This window comes from Cupressus sempervirens, chromosome 3, assembly GCF_028749045.1.
Source record: "Cupressus sempervirens isolate cs-2001-9-10 chromosome 3, ASM2874904v1, whole genome shotgun sequence".
In the NCBI taxonomy this organism is placed as follows: domain Eukaryota; kingdom Viridiplantae; phylum Streptophyta; class Pinopsida; order Cupressales; family Cupressaceae; genus Cupressus; species Cupressus sempervirens.
In genome coordinates, this window is record NC_143120.1 from 927828311 (window position 1) to 927848708 (window position 20398).

At 33.4% G+C, this 20398-nt stretch overlaps 1 pseudogene; it reads left to right on the plus strand.

Moving 5' to 3' along the window:
• Positions 1 to 17718: 17718 nt before the first annotated feature.
• The window catches only part of LOC149569784 (putative auxin efflux carrier component 1d), a 112596-nt pseudogene continuing 109916 nt past the window's right edge, over positions 17719 to 20398 (plus strand).

A 20398-nucleotide genomic window follows, 5' to 3' on the forward strand; every position in this document is an offset into this window, starting at 1 on the left:
GACTAAAAATTTATCCTACGCAATTTACTAAGTTGTCATACTACGAGAAACTCTCAATTGTGCATTTGTTTGATCCTATGCATATTGGAAAGAATGTAGCAGAGACATTATGGAAAATCTTGGATGGAAGGCGTGACAAAGATCAAATTGTCAAAACTTGTAGTGACATTGAAGAATCCAACCATGCAATGAAAAATGGTATTCGACCAAATAATAATGGAGACCAAATTGATACAAGTGCCCTTAGTTGGTTATTGTCAGAGTAGCAGAGTAATGCTATAAAAGAAGTCATAAAAAAAATACGATTTCCCACAGGATTTGCTACGAACATAAACAATGTCATATCAAATAAAAGTGAATTTGGGCCAGGGTTGAAAACACATGATTGGCATAAATTTATTAAGGTAATTCATGTTATTTTGTATTCATTATATATTTATATACTACATGTAGTTTCAATTGCATTCTTTTATAAAATATTGACAAGATCATTTTAAAAATATTGCAGTACGTTCTACCTCTATCTCTCCCACACCACTTTCCCAACACTGTCAAACAGGTTATATATGATCTTGGAAAATACATGAGGTGGTTGTCATCTAAAGAAATAAATAAAGAAGATATAAAATATTGGAAGAGAAAAATTCCTCTTCTGATGTGTGAAATGCAAAAGTGTCTACCTCCAAGTTTTTTCAATGCACAAGAACACTACCTCATACATCAAGTTGAGGAGATTGAATTGTGTGGACCTATACCAACCAGGTCAATGTGGATGGTTGAGAGGCACTTGAAATTTTTGAAAGGCTTGGTTCGACAGAGAGCACATCCTGAGGGTTCTATGGTGGAGGGATATATGGTATACCAGACCATGGTGTACATTACTGAATATCTTCCTAAGTTTGCAGCAAACATCCATGTAGATCGTATTTGGGATCCCAACTCAATTAATAAATTCGAAGGGGAGTACTTGATGGGCAAAGGTAGATCAAGGAAAGTGAGAGGTAAATCTAAGATGTTATTGTAGTTAATTAATTCATATAAATATTCAATATAAGTTATTTTTAATTGGTGTATTTTTTTGAAACAGGTGGTCGAGAGTGGGATTCAATACATTTGTATATTGCGAATAATCTTGATTGGATGATGGAATGGATTGAACGATGTCAACAAAATGGTTGCTCATTAATATGGGAAGGTGTTTCTTCATTGGTTATAGAAGCTCATCGTAATGGAGATTCCAATGTTATGCTGATGGTAGTTGATCTAGTAAAGGGTTTAAGAGGTGGAGAGGTATGTAGAAATTTATTAATGATCATAACTTGACATATGTTTCATATCAACTCATGATGCAAATAATTTACACACACTTCAAGAATTGCAGGTCAAGCACCACAAAGCTATGTACTATCATGGCCTCAAATTTTGCATTAAAAGGTTGGATGACACAAAGAAAACTTGTGATTCTGGGATAACTACAATTTTTGAGGTCACCAATATATCATCTAGAAATGACATACATCCTCAACAATCTCAAAATCAATACTATGGCATCTTGGATGATATAATTGATTGTGAATTTAACTCCTTCAAAGTAGTTATATTCATTGTCAAATGGTACAGGTTACGACTAATGCAAAATGATCCAGATAGAACAATTATTCAACATGATAATGGATTTACAATGATCAATACAAGGTCGTTTGAGCCAGTTGGAGATGAGCCCTATGTTCTTCCAAGCCAATGTGAGCAACTTTTTTACTCAGAGGTTCCAAATAAATAGGGTTGGTCATTTTTTGTTAGACATGATCCAAGAGGAAGGCCGATAAAGTATAATGTTATGGAAGAAGAAGATATTGAAGATGATGAAGAAGCAGATGATGAAGATCAAGATGATGGTGATGACAATGATGGTGATGGTGATGATGATGATGATGATGATGGTGGTGGTGATGATGATGATGATGGCAATGGTGATGTTGGCGATGATGATGGTGATGATGGCGATGATGATGGCGATGATGGTGATGATGATGGCGATGATGATGGTGATGATGGCGATCATGATGATCATGATGAAGAAGAAGAAGAAGATAATCAATGACTACAAATGTCATCACCCCTTCTATTGATGATCTTGCATTCCATATATTAAGGTAAAAAATTTCATGTTTATGATGTTGCATATTGTTCATGTTGTCTTCTAAGTTATTTGTAGCATACACATATCATGTAATTTTTAGCTAACTTAAGATAAATGATTAACATATGCAAGAAATTTGATACATATTTATTGTGTTCATTGCTAATGATTACAACATATGTTGTTTATAGTTACCAATGTTTATGTTGTGTCTGATTATGACCCTTTTTGCAAATAATCAATTGACTACAGGTACATCATCACCCCTTCTGTTGACGATCTTGCATTCCATATATAAGGGAAATTTGTTCATGTTTGCGATGTTGCCTATTGTTCATGTTGTCTTCTAAGTTATTTGTAGAAAACATGTATCATGTAATTTTTAGCTAACTTAAAGTAAATGATTAACATATTCAGGAAATTCGATTACATATTTATTTTGTTCATTTCTAATGATTACAACATATGTTATTTATAATTACCAATGTTTATATTGTGTCTAATTGTCACCCTTTTTGCAAACAGTCAATTGACTACAGGAAATTTGACCCGTTTGGTGTGGATTATGCATAGTGACATGGATCAGCAAGTATAAGTCAATAAATAGACATAATTTTCTTATATTCTTCTTGTTTATCATTGAGCACGTATGTTATAAATAGACATATTATATAATCATATAATGTATATATAGACAAAGAAGGTCCGTATAGAAATATAATTGTATAATCACTTTCAACTTACCACATTTTATATTTGTCACTTTCACTTTCCATTTGATGGATTGTAGGACCCACCAAATAGGTACTTGTCAGATCTATCTACATTGAATGAGGGAAATGAGGAATTGGTAGATGAAAGCTCTACATGTAGTACGGCTAAAATAGGGAGATCAACTAGAGGTTAAAAGAATACAAAAATATTTGATAAATGCATGCAATTTTTCCTTGCTAATGGGGGGTCATGTTCTTATGATGATGAGACCAAAGGCGACATCAAGGTGCCCTTTCGATACTCACACATTGAGAAAGAATGGGTACCCAATGAGCTACCTCCAATTAACACAGATTTTTGTGTTAATGAGAGGATATATCGCATTGCTCCATCCGCATTCATGGTTTGGGCCTATTTTCCATGGATGGGATAAAGGTAGGTTACAAAAAAGTTGTCTAATTGTTCAAGTATGTCAGTCCATATTACAATTACAATGATTGGATGCAGATTGTTCAGTATAAAAAAAGTATGTGTAGGTATGAGGTATCAGCTAATTATATACAAGGAAAAAAAAATGATCAAAGTAAAAGATTTGCTATGTACATTGATGGGAGACCAAAAGCAATAGGTAATATTGTAGGTTTTATAAATGTTACGCGACCTTCTTCAACTAGTAAGCAACCCAATTGCATATTTGAGGCGCATGAGGGGAATGAAGTTTTTGGTTGTGCAATAAAATCAATAAGTGCAGGGGAAGAACTACTAATCAATTACCATTTAAATTGCATAGATACAAACAAAGTTACTATCATGAGGGCTGTAAGTACTCTTTACCATTTTGTTAATAAGTTTTTTTTTTGCTATCTATTGCTTTCAGTTAGCCAAATTTTTTATGTTTAATCTTTGTGATAGGACGATATGTATCTGACAGATGATAGAGGTCACCAGGATGCTACTCCCACCCCTTCTTCAGCGAGGGTAAACCTTTTTGAAATTGTACAAATTAGATAGTTGAAAAATGTTATATTATTATGTTATTTTATTTACGGTGTAAGTACTATTTACCATTTTGTTAATAAGTTTTTTTTTGTTGTCTATTGCTTTCAGTTAGCTGAGTTTTTTATGTTTAATCTCTGTGATAGGACGATATGGATCCGACAGATGATAGAGGTCACCAGGATGCTACTCCCACCCCTTCTTCAGCGAGGGTAAACCTTTTTGAAATTGTACAAATTAGATAGTTGAAAAATGTTATATTATTATGTTATTTTATTTACAATTTTTTAGTTTTTATGATAGTTTTACTGATATTTCTCTCACAATTTGATGTTCAGGATAAGGGTAAAGCAGTATCAATAAGTGTCGAGCCACTAGCTATGCCTTCTAATGAGGATATTGCTGAAACTCCCAATTTCATAAAAATGTTGAAAAAAATTTAAAAAGTTAATTTAGAAGCAATGAAAATTTTGGATGAGGCAAATATGGAATCCGAGGAGATGATGAAGAGGCTATCAGATTTGAGAGCACAAGCTCATCATTATGAAGTAAGCTCCAATGAATATTTAGTTATAAGAAAAGTTTAATAAAGATTTGTATTTTATAATCTTTTATGTTGTGAACTAAAATATGTAATATTGGCAAAAATACTTTATTGATACAATTTTTTTAAAGAGTTGTAAGAAACTTTAACTACTAAATTCTTGTTATACAGGAATTTTTGGCAACTGATCCACAACTTCGTCAAGGACAATGTGATCAGGCCGGTAGTAGCAGAGCTCCGACTGCCACTAGTAAAATAATATTTTAGTTGACAAGTTAGAAGGAATTTTTTATTTCAAACATTCAAAACTTCTTAACTCTTACTTTTATTATTTTAGAATGTCTTTGCTAACAATGTATTGTTCAAGTCATCCAGTGCAGGAGACTCCTAAGAGGTTGACGGATGCTCGTACGAGATTGCCAATTGCAATGTCGGCAACAAGGGGACGTCTAGCTGGTAAATCCTTGTTTTGCTATATTTGGTTTTGTGTTAATTATGAGTTGATAATATGTACTTTAATCTTGGGTGCATCACATAGTGTATTGTTTTTTTTGTGGTAGTAGATGCACTGTCTGGTACTCTACCAAATGCGGATTATAGTGCATGTATTGGTGATAATTCATCGTCATTTCCTGGAGCTACCCATATTTCTAGCACAAGAGCTATGCAGACATCGTTGTTGATTGACGATGATGAATCAATGCCTTTGAAATGTCCTAAGATCCCAGGTATGATTAGTGATAACATCAATTAAGAATGACAAAAAATGAAGGTCATGGAAAGTTATATGTATTATGCACTATATTTTTTTTTCAAGGTATACCGATTAATATAGTCACAGTACATTTTTTACTTTCAAAACATCAGCAATAGAACCCTGGTAGAGTTTGACTAGTTTTAGACATTTTAAAAAAATTTCCAAACTTCTTTTTTGGTCAATTTTGGTCAAGTTGATCCTGCAACCCTGAAATAGATCACTAAAAAGATGAAATGTATCTCATTTTATGTATTTTTTATTCACTATAAAAATTATTCTTCGCATGATTCATTTTAATGGTTCTTACTATTAATTATCCCATGATATTTTTTGCAAGAAATGATACATTTTATAGGAGGCTTTATGACCTCATGCTGCGAAGATTCGAGCCCACCATACGTAAAAGGTGGAAGATCATAACTGAACTAATTTTATCCCACTATTTTTTTTCATATCATTAATTGGTGTAACATTTTTCCTTTCATTTGGGTCTTTTCTTATACTAGCTATATCTAACATTTTTTTGTTTTTTCTTAAAAGGTGGAACTGCCAAGATTAAAAATTTAAAGAAGAGCTCATCAAAGATATAGATCATGAGTTTGGTAGTAATATTTTTTATCATAATAAATTGTTACAAAAATCTTCCAAACATCTTAAGGTTTTGAGGGACACATATAGAAAGAGCCTCATCCTAAACCCGAAGTACAAGCATCCTCCCTTTGTTTTAGTGAGCGACTAGAATGAGTTCATTTTGGATGCAAAGGAGAAAAGGGAATGTCCAAAAGAAAGTACACCAAAAAATCTAGAAGAAAGTACACCAGCAAATCTGAAAAGGTATGCAATAGTATTAACTACTAGTACATTAATGAGCAAATATAGGGTTCAACTTCAGTATCAACAATTTCAACTAGCTCAATTTAATCTATCTATTGATAAAAGGTATGTAATTCATATGCTGACACAATTGCTTATAAATCTCAATCTTAATCTAGGCATAAATCTTACATAAGATATAACTGACACAACTGCTTATAAATCCTAAATTCATATGCTGACACAATCGCTTATAAATCTCAATCTCAATGCTGACACAACTGTATATATCTCAATCTGGGCATAAATCCTACATAAAATATAAATAGTGCGCTTATAACTTCACATATAGCTATATTATGTCTTGAAAATATAGTAATGCTCAACTACATGTACCATAGTTGTATGTGTTAGCAGTATAGGTGATAAATGATATTCAGTAATTGTAATGACAAGTACAATATTTTTGAAAAACTTTGCAAGAATTTTACTAATGGTCAGTCTCATAAAAGTAATAAGCATCACGTTCAATGCCAGAAACACAAGTTAATGACAACAATCATGTTCCTATCTTTGAGGACTAACAACAACACTTGTAGATTTATATTTATTGGTATTGTGGAGAGATGATCCAACCTACACTAGGTAAGACAAACTATTTGAGACTTCATTTGGATGACATTATGTATGTTACCTATAGACCATGGCTAGGCATAGAGCCATATATGACACTAGATGTGAATTATCAATGATATATAACTTCATATATAGCTATATTATGTCTTGAAAATATAGTAATGCTCAACTACATGTACCATAGTTGTATGTGTTAGCAGTATAGGTGATAAATGATATTCAGTAATCATAATATATAATGATATATAATAATTGTATTATAATATAGTAATCATACCTAAGACGTATAGTTAGAGCGAGATGAGACCTGTTATCATACCTCTTGGGCTACTCATTATTATGTAGTATATGAAAATGCAGTACCTCTAGCTCAACATGTCTCAAGGTTCTTTGATTATGCTTGAGCTTTTGATGGTGTAGTGCCTCCTGCACGTGCAGATGTTACTCCTCCTCCTCCTCCTAGTGATGAGGGGGAAGGCTGTAGTTAGGTCCATGCTATCTTTTGTTCCTTTTTCTATCTTTATATTGATCATGAGATTCATTGTATATTTGATGTATCATTTTGAGACTTGAGATATTGATAGTGCTCTGATTAGCACTTAGTTTTGATCTTTTGATTGTATCACCCCTCTGACATGTCAATGATATATATATGACACTGGATGTGAATTGTCCACTCTTAGAAAGCATTAGAATTATTGATTGCAGTTTGCCCAGTAAGATAATGGTGACCTTCTTTTTACCTAAATGTCTCTATTTGGAAATTGACACTCAACTTCTAGAACATTTTGCAAAAGTGAAATCGATCAGGAAAATCACTTGTTCTGATGATGAAGATTTTGCTAATGTCAAAGTTCTACAATGCTTTCCTTATTTGGAGGAGTTGTACATGCATTCTCCATTATTGGCTGTGTCCCCTACAAGTGTAAGCATTTATGTTATTTTAATCTACATGAAAGCATTTGTTTGCAAGCATTTAAAGTTAGGAATTTTTTTTTGGAAAACTCTAACCCAAATTTCATTCTTATAAATAATGCTGATAATTTTTGCTATTTTTTTCCACTCTATGAAATTTACTGTTTCTTAAACTCTTATACCTTATTTATAGGATCAAAATTATGTGGCATTATTAAAGTGAATTTTTTAATGACCACATACTAATTTTCTTAATTTCTATAGTAAAAGTGTTAAAGTTGACTTTTTATTTTTTTCTATCCTTAATTCTTCTTTTACTGTGTGACTTTTAAGAATAGTTGAAGCTTATCTAAACAGTTTTCTATCCAAGTGTCAGCTTTTAAATCATTTGTTGTGGATGTAGACTATACGAAACATCCTCCAAACTATGATGTAACATTTTTTATCTTCTCAAACATTCTAAATGGTGCTCCACTATTAGAAGCAATCAAAATTAACGTAGATAAAGACAAGTCTTAAGTCACGAGTCTTCTACTAGAACAATGCTAGGTAGTTCCTGTTAGTTGCTAGTTATCTTAGCAAATCAGTGGGGATTTTGTTTCAATTACAACCACCATTTATAAAATCAGTTCCATGTAGTGTGGAGGCTAAAGAAGCACTTGATGCACAAAGGTGATGTCTTTTAAATTGAAAACAAAAAAATACTTACTTTTCAACTACGGGTAAAAAGGAATGCTACTAAAACAATCTAAAATCTGACATTCACCCTCAAGTTTATACATGTTGCAGCCTTGGGGTAAAAACACTTTGAGTGTGGAATGTAGGGATAAAAATTTAATCTATAAAATCTACTAGTTGTTTCAACTTTTAGCTTATCATTTACTTTGTGTGACAATGGATAATATAGACTGTCAAAATTGATGTGTAATTTTATGGAGAGGCGTGTCAGAATATGGATAAATACTTAGCATGAACTCCATGGATAGATAGCATGATTACACATGTCAATTAAAGGTATGATGCTATAATTTCTTCCCTTTTTTCATATTTTTGGTGGAACATGCTACTTTATGCTAAAACCTTCATACCATATAATAATCCACTATTTAGTACTGATCTTTATATCTATATCATCTAACATATTTCAAACTTTTCATAGGTTGCAGGACACATCAAAGGCAACAAAGGTGAGGCTGGAAAAGGTTGGGCAGCACAGACTTGGCTCTGGGGGATATTTGAAAATCAAAGCATGCATTGTAAGTAGCAATAAATGAATTGCAAAGAAAAATGATTTATAAAATGAAAATAATTTTGTTAATTAATAAAAAAATGCAGGGCGCTGATTTTAATCTGGAGGCCACAGAAGAACACAAAAAAATTGCCTTTAAGCAAGGCTATGCAACAGTGGTTGAATGCCTATGGCAAACTTCCATTCCCCCAACCAAACAGTCTCCTGCATCATGTGCACAGGTAAATATGCCAACATACATATTAGAAATTGAATACTTGAGCAACAATTTATTTGATAATAATGTGCATGATATTGCAGTGCAGCCTGTTAATCGTGACACAGATCATACACAACATCATGAAGCCCCTGATGTGCATTGTACTATCGATGGAGGTGCTCATTTGTTATTTAAAACTAATTATATAATTATTAATACAATTTAACATCTTTAATTGAACTTGGTGTAACATTTTTGTGTTGAGGATATAGAATCATGTCGTGCTAAATGAGTGTCGGAGGATGTTCAGACTGACCAGTAGGTAGATCATGTCACACATTCAAGTAAAGAAAATCTATGTTTTGTTCTTTTAAATTAATTTATTGATTTATAGTTCTTTTTCCTAAATAAAAACTCATAATTCACTAATATAAAATGGTGTGAATTTAACTCATGGAGTACTTGTTATTGCAGCAGACCCCCCTTTGGTGCAATGGACTCATGATGTTCCTGAACGGATGAGGAGGAGACATGTGTTAGAACCAGTATAGGAGGGGGATGACGAGGACATTGATATTCCTCTTAGAAATTTTATGAAAAAAAGAAACAGAAAGAGAGAAAAAAAGAAATGATTATTCATGAATGACTTACTCTTGAATATTGTTAATGAATATTATTCATTAATGTTGAGTATTAATGGATTATTTAGGAATGACTTACTCTTGAATGTTGTGTGTTAATTAATTATTCACGAATGTTGTGTGTTTATGAATTTTATGTGTTAATGAATGTTATCATGTGATTATAATGATTGAATGCTATATTTTATAAATGGATGAATTGAATGTTATTAAATGTTAATGGGGATGACGAGGACATTGATATTCCTCTTAGAAATTTTATGAAAAAAAGATACGGCAAGAAAGAAAAAAAGATATGATTATTCATGAATGACTTACTCTTGAATATTCTTAATGAATATTATTCATTAATATTGGGTGTTAATGAATATTGTGTTAATGAATTATTCATGAATGACTTACTTTTGAATTATTCATGAATGTTGTGTGTTTATGAATTTTACGTGTTAATGAATGTTATCATGTGATTATAATGATTGAATGTTATATTTCAAAAATGGATGAATTGAATGTTATTAAATGTTAATAGGGAATTTAGAGTGATGTTGGGGGGGGGGGGGAGGGGGGGAGAGGGGCCAAATGAGCTTCCACCTTCATGTGGTTGGCCCTGTTAAGTAGAGAATATTTAACTATTCTCGAAACCAAGTGAAGCTCAAACTTTAAAGATAAGCTTATAGTTAATAGTGACAACCAATTAACAAGTCAAAATGAAGTTCTTTGTTACAGGTACCTTTTTAGTTTTTAAAGCACAATATCATGTTTTAATATTGTATAGTTTTTTTCTTAAGTTAAAGTATTCTTTTACTATAACAACATAATTTATGACCATTTTAGTAGCTATTCTAACATCACTTTATGACAAATCTTGTTTTGGCAAAGATGGCGATATGTGGTGCTGTCTATTCCTTGGGAGATTGGATTGCATAGGTCTATATCTCAACATCAACATGGCAAATGGTGTGAAATTGCACTTTCCTTAGTCGTGGTTGCATACCTACTGCACTCTTTCGTTTGAAAAATGAATAGAAATACAATTATTTTCATGTTATCCATAGAATTATTTTTTATCATTTAAGTTTCTTGTTCTTGCAAGATGAACTATGAGATGCAGTGTTACTGGTGTTTGCAAATAAGTAGGATATTCCCAATGTAATGAATGCTACAGAGATCATGATAAACTTGGGTTGCATTCTCTTAGGTAGCGACACTTGTGAGTATTACATTATTTATAATTTTCAGTATTAAAAATTCTAGATACTAATCATCTATTATGTTGCACTATTTCTACTTTGCATATAGTTTATCATCACTCTAGTAAATGAGAAAAAAATTGGAATGTTTAGTGTTGCTTGAGAAACAGCTTGTATCATGTCCTAAGGTATATACAAAGCATATGTGATTGTTTGTTAGAAATAAATCCTTTTATTTTAGTTCTTATGGCTTTTGTTTTATTTTCCAGGTTTGAAAGATTACAGTCGAATAGGGTTCAAGAATTTTGTATTACAAAAACGTCTTATTTCTTTATTGATACAGATAGATTGAGGAGGTAAAAATTCAGTTTTGATGCATACTCATATGTAGGATGCAAACTTATTTTGATGTGACATTATGTGTGTTCTCTTTCACATTTTACTATCAATTTTCTATCCAATTTAATGACCCAAAACTACTGAGAAAAATTGTGAAGGTACTGATCATGCCATTTTTGTAGTGCTTATTGAGAGTAAGCCAGTTTATATTAGCATTAGCTATAATCTCCTTGGCATTCCACACCATATGTTTTGTGATGAGCCTATTCCATTATGGCTCACTCCCAAGTGGGCTTTTTTCTTCCTTTTAGGTAAATTAGTTTCTTCTACATGGACTTTTTGTTTTGATTCTACTTTTATTAGCATCATTATTTAGAATCTCACTCTTTGATCCATCATTAGAATGTAAGAACATAAAAATATGTAAAATGTATTTTTGTAGTTGCAGATTGCAAGTTTTTTCTCATATTACATATTTTGTATGCTCAGACAATGGATCATAGTATGATCTAAACCATTGATATTAAAAAATACAAAATACATACACAATCAAAATCGGAAAACCATACATAATATTCAAATAGACTATGGAAATTTGATTAGTTTGGAATTAGTTTTAATTTTTGTACTTGTACAATGTCCTACATGTCTAAGTATTAAATGTGTGAGTTGTTCATGTTGTGGATCTCGGCCTCTTGTTTCCGACTGAAAATTTTCTTTTGAGGGGTGATCAAGATTTTTTAGCCTTTGGCCTCCTGTCTTTTTTGTATTTTCAAGATCTTAATGTTTGTAGGTTTACTTTGGTTTGGTTGATCAGCATTTTCATTTGTAGAATCAATGAAACACATTTGAGGGTTTTTTCATTCATATTATTTTAAATGTTGTCAGATTAGTTTTCTCATTATACTATATTCAACTCTTCCTTAGTTGATCTAGTGTATATCTTTTAGCATGCAAGGTTCACCACACACACTATTTCCAATACTTTGTTTGACAGTAGTAAGGTTTAAATTATCATTCAAAACATTGGGTCGATGTGTAAACTTTATTCCCTTTTCATTGTTTCTTAATGTGTGTGTAGCCTTTGCAAAATGAATTTAGAAGTGTGCTTTTTGTTTTGTTTCACCATGACATGTTCTTATAGTTTTCCAATGTTTGAAAGGTCTTGGTGGGTCACAAAATCCATTAATTAAATTAAAAGCAAGGTTTGTATGTCATGAAACTCTTGCATTGCTCATTGCATTTGAAGCCACTTGTAACTTATTTTTTTAATAGTTGTTTTGGCTAGCATGAACTATAGGCTAAGCAATCCAAGAAGTTTGGAAGTAGCTGTGGAAACAACTATAGAGTTCCTAAATGCAATAGTTAAGCAAGTGTTGGTTAGGGGTCCAAAGTTGAGGGTTGTTAAGGCAAAAGATGCATTTACGGAATTGAAAAATGCTTCAGGTTATTTTGTGGCCGCAATGCCATAGACTAAGGGTAAAGTTTTAGAGACTCTTCCACATTTCATAAGAACTTACTGGGGTGTAGTCGATACTACATTCTGTGCTGAAATAATTGAGTCTGTAGATGCTTACTTATTTTCAGGGCTCATTTTTAATGAATATAGGTCAATGGCATATTCATTACTCTTGAAGAAGGAGAAAGCTATAATTGTGTAGCCTAATATAGTAACTATCACAAATGGACCTACTTTTGGGTGTATATTAATGAAAGACTTCTTAGAAGCCATCACAAAGAAGTTGAAGCACAATACAATGGCCTTCGATAATTATTAGCATATATTTGTGCCTCACGATGTTCCCTTGAAAGTTGCTCCAAACAAGGCTCTTAGAGTCAAATTGTTATTCAAACACATCCAGGTAAAATTATTGAGAATCACTACATATCATAAAATGACTTATGGTTCAGTCGGTACTTCAATCCTTGGGTTTGTTTTTGTTCTTATAGATTAATGAGTAAACACTTCTTGTTTGTAGGCCATGCTATCAAATGAGATAGTTGTCATTGCAGAAACTGGTGACTCTTGGTTCAACTTCCAGACACTTAAACTCCTAGAGAAATGCAGGTAATGCAAAATCTCTTGCAAAAGTTTATATAATTAAATTTTTGACTCATTTATTATGATGATGGATCATAGTGTATGATTTAAAATGTTGATCCAACCAAGAAACTATTGAACAACAAAATTTTGAACAACAAAGTTCATAAAATTATAATACATGATTTGTCTAACTATCTAGCTTGTTACCTGTAAGTCACAAATTTGCGCTGAAATAGTTCCTACAATTTATTGAAATTATTTATGCCCCTATTTGGAATTGGTTATCAGGTTTAGTTTGAAGAATCAGTAATTTTTGACATTATTTTTCTTAAGGCTTGTGTCAATGTTGAATGATTCATTCTAATGTTGATTTTGTAGGTATGAGTTTCAGATGCAGTATGGATCAATTGGTTGGTCTGTTGGAGCTACACTGGGATATGCTCAAGCATTGTACAGGATGAGTTTAAGGCTCAATCCCATCACCTTGAGAGGATCATAAGGCTTTTATTCCATCTTCATTGATATTCCCCAAAACCATTTGTATCTCTACTAGCATACTTCCTTCATTGCAATAGTCTTTGAATATCCATTCTTGCTATTACAATCAATGCTAGCAAAGCTTTAACACACAAATCCACTCAGAGTTTCAAAAGAGAACTAAGGTTAGATTGAAGGATGTGGAATTTCTTTCTCTCTCCAAACCATGTGGCAACAATTTTAGCAATTTTGTAGTACCACCTAGAATACTTAAATGATGCCCTAATTCTTTGTCATTGCTTATTCCACAAAGTGCCCGTAATGTAGAACTTTGTATAACATAGTGCTGCTCATAACCAGTCTATGTTGCACTACTATTAACTACGTACATAATTCCTCCCTACTACCCTCAACCCTTAAGCATACTTGGATTTCTCAATGGTTGCATAGTACTTTCACTTAAATCAGTTTTATTAAGTTATTGACTGCACATCTTTTCTTGTGTTTTTCTACAAACACAATATTTTAGAATAATTTCTAAATCCATTTGCAATCCCTAAATGATACATGATGTCCAAGTTTCATCTATTTAATTGCAATTATTGATTTTCTAAAGGATCCATGTAATTCATCATTTTATGAAAGGTTTAGTTAGTTTACTAAATATTTCTTTCTAGTTGCAAAAAAATGCAATAACTATATGCAAGAATAATGAACTGAAAAGTGATCCAAACTAAACTGAATCAAATATCAACACACCTAACAAGACAAATGACACAAATTAGCACTAAATTTCTCATCCAGTAAAACAATAAAATAAACACAATTGCTATTACAATCTTGTACTACCTTTTTATGTTTAGCGCTTACCTATCTGCAACTCCACAATCGATATTGGCAGTCTCTTGCCCTCACTGTGCAATTGAATTACTTTAGTTTTATTACTGTAGCTGAACTATGAGTGCCTTTTGTGTTGTTGACAAATCGTAAGCTTTCAACTTTTGTGAAGCCATTACGGATGCAAATGAACACACTAATACATTTGGTACCAAATTGCTAGAAATATTTCATCTAGATTGTTAGTTGATAGATTGTTAACTTTTCATGTCATTTTCTACTTTGGTTGGGTAGTTCTCCTTGCATTTGTAAATCGTAAATCTTGCTACAATCTTTAGCCTAATGACAATTTGGTATTACATCCAAGGCGATAACATAGTTGACTTAAAACTTTGCATTAAAGAAAACATCAAAGGATAATATTTGAATTGTGGATATTCGTAAATTATGTTGGTTTTAGACATAGTTATAGTTATATATGCGCTCTTATGATGATGTGATTGGGACTGTAAGTTTTTTTTGTCATGTTTATCTGTTTGAAAAATAGATGAAATTATTGGCTTTCATTCTTGATAAATAATTCTTTCCTAATGTTATTCTTCCCTACAGGAATCAAAATTTAGAGGTGTTGTGCCAATTATTGCAAAGGCTTTGCTCTCATAGGAGCCTTTTAAACTGCACAAAATTTGAGTTGTAAAGCATAATTGCTCGGTGGAGACTCAGGATATCGTGCACATTTCTTCCTCCTTCCCATTTTTTTGTATGAAATAAATCATGTGACAAATGAAACAATGGTGTGGAGGTAGAAATGTGCACGATACCTTGACTCTCATGCACAGAGCAATTATGCTTTAGAATCAAGTTTTGTGCAATTTAGAAGGCTCCTATGAGAGTAAAGCTTTTACAATAAATGGGATATCTCATCAAAATTTCTACATGTCTTCATCTCAATTTTGAGACAAATGCAATATTTCGGTCAAAATATTGATGCAAAATCGGTTCGCTTTGGCGTCATGAGTATGGCACCGGCAGAAAAATGTAAAGCGCTTTCATCACAATTTTGACTAAAATGGAATATTTTGGTCAAAATTTTGACGCAAAATTGGTCCACTTTGGCGTCACATGTATGCCACCAGAGGAGAAATGTGAATTGGATTCATCACAATTTTGATGCACCAATATGAAGGTTTACGTCAAAATTTCGACGAGCACCACTGGAAAATGAGGTAATATCACTTCAGCTTGGACCAGGGAAAGTGATGAAATTCATGTCGATAAGTCGACCTTTATGTAGTCAAAATTTTGATGTGAAATTTATGTGGCTAAAAATTGAACCAAAAAACTGACGGCAAGCTTGGTCGCCTTATCAATGTACTCTTGTAAAAATTTTGACCTTTTTGCATCAAAATTCAAGCCTAAATTTACTAGTGTCTAGCTGTACAAGCTTCTGAGTCATAGCCATTACAAAGAAGAATACATCTTTCAAAGAAGAACAAATCTCCAAACTCAAATACGAAATTCTACCTCCAAGTTGCTCCACCTTAGACTACTCTAACAAAAATTAAATATTCAAAAATTGATGCTTGAGAAAAATTGTGATATCTCCTAGCTGTAATTGAATTAGAACTTGCACTTCAAAATATAGGTATTAATTTAGGTCCACTACAACCCTTTAAATTCACATAGAAACCTATTGTACAAAACTACCATAAATTGATACTCCAGGAGAATTGCCATATTTACCAACTTATAATGAATTAGGACTTACACCTTTGAGAGAACGAATTTATTTATGTCCTCTTCAATACCTAAAATTTTTATCCTCTACCTCATTGCAAAAAATTAGTTACATAGCTTGCAATAGGCACCTAGAAACTCGAAAATGCATCTCCAACAGTAAGGTAAAATGGCTCAAACTTCAACTTAATCCATCAAATCTCTATGCAATCATGAGGAAAGGTTCTCCAATGTATCTTGAACACATCCCTAACTATAGGAAGTATAACTCCACCAAAATTCAAGGTTGATGCTCCTGCATCAAACTCCCTAGGTAAATAGAAAAGTATGTCCCATACTTTGATGCCCAAAGAAAGATCTTCAACCAACTTCATCTTTACCAAAGGTTTCCACTCCATCAAAGAAAAGAGATCAAATCTAAAAATCAACCATCTATTCTTCATCCATTCAAAAATTAGAATCTCATCCAACCAATCAACGTATGATATCAACTAAAACTCACAATGCTCCATCTGCAACTTATCATTAGCATCATTCATAACATCATCCTCATATATCAAAACTAGATCAACAACAATATCCAAATCAAAAGGCCGATCATCAACAATATATAAATGTAGATCCATCATAGCAAAAGCATATATATCCATAACATAGGAATCCTCCACCAAATCAATAGGAAATAAATCCATACTCATTATGGTATATATTCATTCTTCCAACAACATATAGAGCAACAACATCATGAAAATCCACATTAGTAACAACATTTGTATCCTTCAACATCTCAGGAGCAACATATAAGTTTAGATCCATATTAGCAACAATAGCATCATATAAATCAACATCAATAACATGTTTGAACCCCTCAACCATATTACCAGCAAGTAAATCCATCTTCTTATCACAAGCAACATCTAGATCAACATTATTCATAATAGAATGAATATATAACTCCAAATCAGCAATGAAAGCAATAGATAACTCCTCACTCACATCCATATTAACATCATTATATATAATGTAATATCCTTGATTAGGACATTCAATTTTAGAACCCAACTGTGCATATATTTTCTATTTATTTTCCTTCCTAATCCTTAACAACATTTTTATTCCGTTTATATATATTTCTAATAGTAAGAGTCATGTCGTTTCAAAATATAATAATTATATTAATTATATAATCATTCTAATATTAACATATATTATATTGATATATAGATTATATTATATAAGTTTTTTTTTTATGAATAGTCTCTTCCTTATATTAAAAAAATATAATAGAGTTACATATTCACAAAAAAAGGGCCCAGGAGATATAGGATCACCCTACGAGTTTAGATGGCCACTGATCAAAAATTGGCTATTCATCAAAAAAATTATAGAAAATAATAGAAAACAAAGAAATTCTCAAGCTACTAGCGTAGAGCCAATTGAGGAAGGAGGATCCTTATCATCAGATCCCCACCCAAAAGTGGGGATAGTAGATGGCTCAGGGGGAGCCCAACCATCATCTGCAACAGCAGCATTATCTTCATCTTTCTCTCCCTCAGGCTTGGGAGGAGAAATGGTTAAATCCAATTGGGGAAACACCCACTTGGGGTCTGAGTGAGTAGAGGGCCAACCAATACTAGTAGTAGGTGGAGCCATAGGGGACCATCCCAAATGAGACCACCGGGGAGGCAAGGCCAAGTACTGCCAATCACTAGAACCTTCAAAAATGTAGCACCACCACTCGAAGAGTGGTGCTATTAAGAGTGAGGCATATGTGAGTGGTGAGTGGAATTGCTACATCCTTGATAGCACAATGAGGAGGGGTATAGTCACTAGAGGCAAAATTTGATGGAAGACAAGAAACCATATAGGGAGCATGTCCCCAATGAGTGAAAAGCTATTGTAAGTATGCCATTTCCAGAGCTACTTTATCTTTTTGTACTTGAATCTACAACATGACATTTTTATAAATACATGCTTTAGAGTACATAGCAACATTAATGTCAAGTGTGTTGTGAGCATAAATGACTGCATTGTGATCTTTCCAAATGGTAAATAAGATCTCCAATCTAAAAGCATGCCATATTTGGGCATATTTAAAGGAAATCAAGGTATTATCACCCAGAAGAACCATATGCCAAGAAAAAGGCTCTGGGTAGAAGGGACAAAAGAGATCATGGATCCATCACCAATAACACTGAGCCTGTTTAGAAAACCAAAAAATGTGCAAAAAGGACTCTGGTTGACCACAAAAAGGGCAATAGGGGTCAGGAACTCCCAGATGCCACAATCGAGAGCCCAAAGGAAAGCCCTAGAAAAGGATACACTAGGAAAACTGTGCAATTTTGGGTTCAATAATGGCATGCCACATAGTGGAGAACCTATGACTCCAAGTGCGATGCAAAGATTACAAATGCTAATGTTGGTTGAAAACATCAACCATGGGGAGGTGATGAACCAACCATTTGTAACCCAACCTAGGTTTATAGCTATTTACCAAAGTGTTTGGATACCACTTCCAATCTTTCCACCAAGGGCAAGAAGACTAAATGCCCACTTTGTGTAACAAATGTGAAGGCATCGCAGAAACTAGAAGATCAAAAGTCTATCAATCTAGACGAGTGAGCTAGAATTGCACTCGCATGTCTTCCCATGACTACAAGCTCATAGTAACTCTAGTGAAAATATCTTTAGGGGTCCTTATGTTGCATTTAAAAAAATGTAGAGCACTAGCCCCATGCACCTTAGCCAGGGGAACACCTTGTATAGAAAATAAAGGTGACCACTAGAGATTATGTTGGTTCAAGGAAAGCCCATCTCTGAATCCATTGCCAACCTAGTGAAGCCAAGGCTTAACTACTTCCTAGGCTTTCCAAATACTCTTGGCAACAAAAGTACCCTAAATTTGAATAGGTTCATGGGTAATCAGAAGGGTTTGAAACCCAACCCCCTTTCAAGCTGGCCAATGAATCAAAAAGCCTAAAGAAATATAATGCCTTAACAAAATCTTCCAAGCTTCATTATCAGAAAGAGCTCGAATCACCAATTTGGCACATAAAGTACTACCTTTCTTCTAGGTGGACAACAAGCCAAGGCCACCAAACTCCTTGGGAAGATAGCAAATATCCTAGGCAACTCTATGAAAGCCTTGGTGAGAAGCGTCTAATGCCCAAAGGAAGTCACGTAAAAGGCATTCAAGTTTGAAGTATGAGGCCTTTGACAGAGCCCAATAGGAAGAATAATAAACATGGGTGGTGGCTAGCACTTTGGAACACATCTAGAATTTTCCTACAAGTGAGAGAGGTTTGGTGATCCAATACTCTAGCTTCTTCTCAATTCTGGCAAGAACCACATTCCAAAGCTCAACGTTTGAGGCTTGGAATGCAAAGGGGATACCCAAAAAATGAAAAACTTCCCCATGTTGAACCCATTTCCATTGGTATTGCTCAAGCAAAGCAAGACGAGGACGGTAAGACTATTTGTAACAAAGGGTTTTGTGCCACTAAATGGTAGACCCTGAAGCAAGACAAAATGTGTTAAGACAATGCAAAGCGGAGGCAACATTCTCTTCATCCTCAATGAGAGTGAGGAAAGAGTCATCTACAAAATGACCATTCACAAGCTGGTTAGGGGAATCTAGAAGGGAAATACCTCATACCCTTCTCTGGGAGATTGCATTTGGGAGAAAATAACCAAAACCTTTTGTTGCCAAGACATATAATGAGGGAGCCAGTAGGCAGCCCAGGAAAATTGAACAATAAAACCCAAATACTTAAGACTAATACCATTAATGGAGATGCAAGCAAAGGCATCTCCAAAGAGCATTTGGACTGACTGCAAAAAAGTAGGGCCCAACCTAAGTGCCTAAAGCATGGCTAGAATGAAAGGCCACTCAATCTTGAGAAAGATGGCATGTTGCTTGAAATGATGAGCCCATTCCATCCCTTCCAACACTAATTATATTATCCAAGATATAATGGGACTTGATAAAACTCGTTTGTTCAGGGGGAATGATCTAAGGAAGAAGATGACAGATTTTGAGTGAAAGAGCCTTGACAATGATCTTATAGGAAACATTCAACAATGTGATGGACCTCCAATTACAGGTCTATTTAGGGTCACCCATCTTAGGTATGAACTTAATATTCCATTTGTTAATAAGATTACCTAGAG